The following is a 6,000-nucleotide window of genomic DNA, read 5'->3' on the forward strand; positions in this document are numbered from 1 at the left end:
TCCAGAGATAAACGTGTAACAAAACCTTTTAAAAATGCAGATAAATGCAGTGAAAACACAAAATGGGGGAAATGAGAAATCTCCACGGCACAGCACGCCGTCATTATGCCGCAATTATACAGCTCCTCTGCAGAGATGTTAAAAAAGACACTTCTTTTCATGTCAAAGTGGGACTTATATTGTTGACTGTGAACGTTCCTGGTGTTTTTACAAGCATGTTTTCATCCAACAATGAAAGTCACGCTCCAAATGTGCTGCTATGTGACAAAACTTCATTCTCAAAAGTGTTTTTGTAGTATTATTATTATTTCATGGTGCTCTCCTGGAACTAACTTTGCCAAGTCTTGGGAAAAATATCACCAAATCAGTCTAACACTTAATGAGATGATGCCTGTTTCTCATTAAGTCACTTTATCTATCTTTTTCTTTCCCACATGTTTTGTTTTCATACAGAATAAGGACTCCAGGCATCATGAAGTTCCATCTTCAAAATTTGTCATGATACTCAAGAGTCTGATTACTGAGAAGAAATGTGGAAATCTGCTCCCGTCTCCTGCTGTGCCAGCGAGACACTTTGATTGGACTTCTCTCGTAAACCGATGCCATGGATGATTGATTTTTAAAGTGCTCTTCTCTTGAGGGAGCTGTTTTTTCCAGAACTGTTTCCAAAATGTGTGAACGTGGAGAACCCTTCGGCGGAGGCGAGCTAAGGAATAACAACCAGCAGGACGCTGTGCTGTCTGATGGCGACGCCAATGCTAATGAGATCCGGACCGAAGATGGCGGGAGGATGGGCGACACCGTCACTCTGTCGGGGCAGACGACCGAAACAGCAGAGCAAGACAAAGTCATCATCTTGGGCACGGAATCCCAGTGTGACGATCCAGAACTGGCGGAGTTTGAGATGCTGGAGTGTCAGGAGCTGGAGGCGTACATGGCCGAGGATGGCGAGGACTTTGTCGGGCTTGCAGACCACAAGAAATTAAAGAGCGGGGAGGAGAGGACGTCCCTCCTTCACTGTGCAGGTGAGCAGGTATCCAGTGGCTCTCATGTTTCTGAGGGCAAAGAGGCGTCCAGGACTGAGTTAAGCTCTGAAACAGATGCCTACATGTCCTGTCTGTCCACCATTTCCAGCATGACCACTGCTGTGGACCCTGTTGTTAGGTCCCAGGCGACAGACTCTTGGCACATCGTCTCTGGTCCTTACTCGACCGCCTCTGAGGACCTGACTCTGGCTTCTCCAACTTGCAAGGCAGACAACCCTTGTCTCTCCTCAACACAAAGCACAATACACAAACCCGATGTGGACATTAATTTGAATTCAACACTTGATTTAGACGACGAACAAGTGGATAGTGGAGCTGTTCCGTGTAAGGACGTCTTTGATGAGCACAGGAAGAACAATAATAACCAGAGACATAAGGCAGACAGTTCTATCTCAGAGGGAGAGTGTGATCAAAGCACAAGTCCGCACAAGACTTTACCTTCTACCAAAGCATCCCAGGAGGAAAGCAACACCAAAATGGATAAAAGCACACAAGCTGACGAAGCCCCTGATGTGAATATCAGTCCGTCCAAAATGAGTACAAAAGAGACTCAGTCGTCAATTCAATCCAAAGCCATAAGGAAACAAGGATCTTTTGACAACACGCTCAAAAAACAAAACTCCTTTGACCGGTCTTCTAAAAAGCAGCCATCGTTTGAGAATACTTTCAAGAAGCAGCTCTCCTTTGATAACTCCATAAAAAAGCAGGGCTCTTTTGAGAACATGGTTGCCTCCAGCTCAGCAAGTCTGGAACGAAGGAAGCCATGGGGAAGCCCCAGTCGATCGGCAACTCCTCCTCCCTCCAAAGCTACCTCCTGTTCACCTAAGAGACGACCGTCTGGTTCTCCAGCGAAGGTCCAGGGCATTAGGGCCCTGAGCCTGGAGCGAAGTGACTCTCCACAGAGAGGTTTCAGTCAAACAGTCAAACCACCGGGTAAGACGATGTTGAGCAGTGGCATCCCCAAACCGGTCATGCCTCAGCACAAAGAACCTGAACCCAGCAGGTCTTCTTCTCCGCAGAAGGTGAAAAACATTAGACCGAAAATCATCACCTATGTTCGTGCGAATCAAGCGAAACCGCAGGTCACAGATTCCCCACATGAAGCCGCCGCATCCCAACTTAGACTGTCGTCTTACTCCAGCCCACAAGCTCATAAAGATCCAAAGGTTCCTCCTCAACCGAAATCAACACAGGTACTGTGTTCCTCCAACCTGCTGTTTGACAAATATCGACAGGAGATGCAGAAGACGGGGTACTTTCCTCCAGGCATGACTACGTCTGGAGTGAAACCTCCAAGCACTCGAGGTTTGACTGGGAAGTCGGGCAGCTTTCATGAGGAGGGGCCAGAGAAATATTCTCAAGAGGTAACATTTAAATAGACTATACTATAATAGACTGTCATGCTAACAGTGATGCTAAAAATACATTGCTAGAAAAGTTACTTAAGATCAACTTCAGTGTCTTCTGAGAAATCAACCTAGGAACCCTACCCGAACCCTAATTTTTTTGGATATGCCCTTCAACAGCATGTTTCCCAAGACGGAACTAATGTCTACCGCTCACCCAGAACTCTGAGGCCTCAGCTGGGGTTAGGGGCCGTCTCCAGGCATTCTCCAGCAAAGACCAGAGTCCAGCAAGCAGGTCAGAAGTCAACCCTGGCTCCAAGCTCATCTGCTCAGGCTGCCGCTGTCTCCACCCAGGACTCTGCAGGTTAGATGATCACATTTGATGTGTTGCCTATTTATTTGCTTATGACTTGCTAATGACTTGTCCACACCTTTATAACTTCCAGACTTGACAACTGTAACAACATTCTATGGTCTTCCCTCTACTGTCCTCCAAAAACTGCAATACATCCAAAATTCAGCTGCCCCAGTTACTCACCTGCACTCACTCCAGAGACCACATTACGCCCATCCTCCAGCAGCTCCACTGGCTCCCTGTCCAATTCAGTATTCCATACACACGCCTCCTCATCACCTACAAAGTACCCTCAATAACCTTGCCCCCTCTTACCTCACTGACCTTCCACAGCCATCCCCCCACCCTTCTCTGGTCTACTGATTCCAACCTCCTGACCCTACCCTCTGGAACCCTCTCACTACACATATGGAACTTGGACTCACTAGAGATTTTCAAAACACAAATCGAGACCCAATTTCTACGAGAAACCTATTGTTATCCTTCAGATTGTTATTATTATTCCGTGTCATTGCAGCCATTTGTGAGGGGGTTAACGTGCATAAGAACTCTTGAAACTTTGCACGGAGGTCAGATTTTTGTGAAAATGCGATATTGGCATAGGGCTCAGACCCATGCGTTGCACCAGGGCTCTATAGCGCCCCCTAAGGTGAAACGTGGATGGAGCAAGCCAAGATTAAGTTGCAGCAAATTTTACAAAACATGGTGGGAACTTTTAATCGCCCAAGATGAACAAAAAAGTAAATTGGGACCACGGCCTCAACTCAACAGGAAGTCGGCCATTTTGGCAGTTTGCACACTAGACAATTTGTACTTATTTTCCCTTCTACCTCCAGGAGAGCAAAAGAGGTCTGGCCCAGAAACTATGCCCAAGAGTGTTCCGCTCAAACCAGGTCAGTCCGGTCTCCGTCCGCCGGGCTTCTCCACTCTGCCAGCCGCACGCTTGGCCGCCTTTGGCTTCGTCCACAGCTCCAGCATCTCATCCATGTCCAGCCACCAGTCGAATGACAGCGGCCACAGCGATTCCTCTCGACCAACTCAGCGTGAGTCCCACTCTTGTTTCATTATGCTTCTTTACTACTGCCTCAGCTTTAACAAAAAGACCTAATAATTGTTACGGGCTGATTAAAAGAGCATCAAATGTCTTATCATATCTTAATGTCCTCCAGCAGTTATGGCTTCCCCTGTTGCTATAGCAACAGCCAGTCATTTCATTTCTCCTCCATTATCACGAGCAGATGATGAACGCTGCTGCACCACAGAGGCTTTCGAGGAATAAATCCACACACTGAGTCACATTCTGGTGTTTTCCCCTCTCTCTCATAAACTTCCCGCAGTTTTCATTTAAAAAGAATCGACAGCAGTAGTAAAAAAGAAAATCCACTGATGAGCTGATCATGAGTCTGTGTGAAATGGGGATCACAGAGAAATGAGTCATGACACTTCTTACATTCAGCTTTAACGCCGTATTAGTAGTTGGGCTCCGGAATCAAGCTGCTGCAGATGCATTAGTTCATAATGCTAACTCAACTCTGTCTGAATATGCTTAGATATACAGTTTTATTTTCAAAATAAGATAATATAATCCTATATTAGTCCCACAATGGAGGATTCAGTCAAATGCAATGCAAAAGATTATTTAATGAAATATCTTAAACTTAGTCACAGTTGAAAACAGGCTTATTGTATGTGCACAAAACAACAATCTGAGATAAGATATTTGAAGTCATTATTGATATTATTTATCATATTAAATATGTGCCTCTTCTCACAAACGTTGATGCAAACTTGTAATAACAATAATCATAATTGGATCATAGACAAAAAAGGGGTTAAAAATTTAAAGTATGATGTGTTTGAGATGATGTGGGGACCATATATATGTCAAAAACCCGTTGAAAAACATAATTAATATTTAAGCGTAATACTTAACCATAACGGTAATTTTCCGTTGGTTATTCTGTATGTCCAATCCAATCCAACTTTATGTGTAAAGCACTGTAAAGTGGACAAAATGTACTGTACAGAATAGTAAATAAAAGACATGAAAGCAATAAAATACATCTAAAGAAAACAACTAAAATAAGTTAAAAGATAAAGAACATGGGTAAAATTAACAGCAATACAATAAAACACAATCAAAACTAAAATAAATAAAAACAAAAATCCATACAATATGTGTACAGTTCAACATTATATCTACATTTGTTGAACTATTGAGGAAAATTATATTATGATAAATAAGAGATGTGAATATTGCCATGACAAAATGTATCCGTTTACCAAAAGTCAGTCTCCATTGTGTTTCTTTAGCATGAACACCGACATGTGTGTCGATGAGTGTCTCCTCAGATACAGTAGATATATATAAATATGTATATGGTGATGGGTCGTCGTCAGCATCCTCTGCTCAAGTGACACCACATTTGTTCCACTCATTGACAGCTGACTGCAGCTTTCCTCTGCTCCACTGCTTAGACTGGCTGATAGAAAAGATTCCTCAAGCTGCTGGAGCAGAAATGCTCCTCAGACTGTAAAAAACAGCTGCTGCTTCACATATCTGTGTGTGTGACAGTCCTCTCTTCACTATATATAATCCTTGAAATGAAGAAGTGGTGGTTCGGTGGCTGCACTACAGTATATGTCAGGGTGTGGTACGAGTTCCACCTGCAGCTGTTTTCATTCCACACACCTCTGGTGCGCCTGTTTCTCGCCTGTGGATCTTCTCCTCAAACTTTCTCTGGAGTCAGCGCAGATGATGGTGTCTCCGGCTTCTGTCTCCTCCCATAAAGGCTCTGATGTACACGTTACTGGGCCATTTTGTGCCGTTTTTAACGCTGATTCTGCAGAAAACAAGCACAGCTCAGGATGATGACCTGCAGTCATGTAAGTGTCTGTTGTTGGCGTTTGTTTATGGAGCGTGTTCATGTGTTACGTCCATGGGAGGATGTACTGTACAGACAGGATATTCTGAATATGACTGGCAGCTTGTGTTTCCCGTCAGGCTCTTGGCTCAGAAAACTCTGCTCTGTTCGTAAATAGCCGTATGTCTGCAGGATGAGCTCCAGTTAAACGTTGTGACTGACAGTGAGTCTGTCTTCTCAGGGGAAGATGATGCAGTAATGAACTTCAGGCTGTTGATGACACACTTTATTTATCTGTGCAGTTTTTTTGAGAGTGAGCCCAGTGTATGCTCATGTGTCTGTTGTTCTGTGGTGAAATTGACAAGCTTTATTTCTTTATGTTTGTAGGT

The sequence above is a fragment of the Solea solea genome, chromosome 7 (genome assembly GCF_958295425.1).
Source record: "Solea solea chromosome 7, fSolSol10.1, whole genome shotgun sequence".
NCBI classification, from domain to species: Eukaryota; Metazoa; Chordata; class Actinopteri; order Pleuronectiformes; family Soleidae; genus Solea; species Solea solea.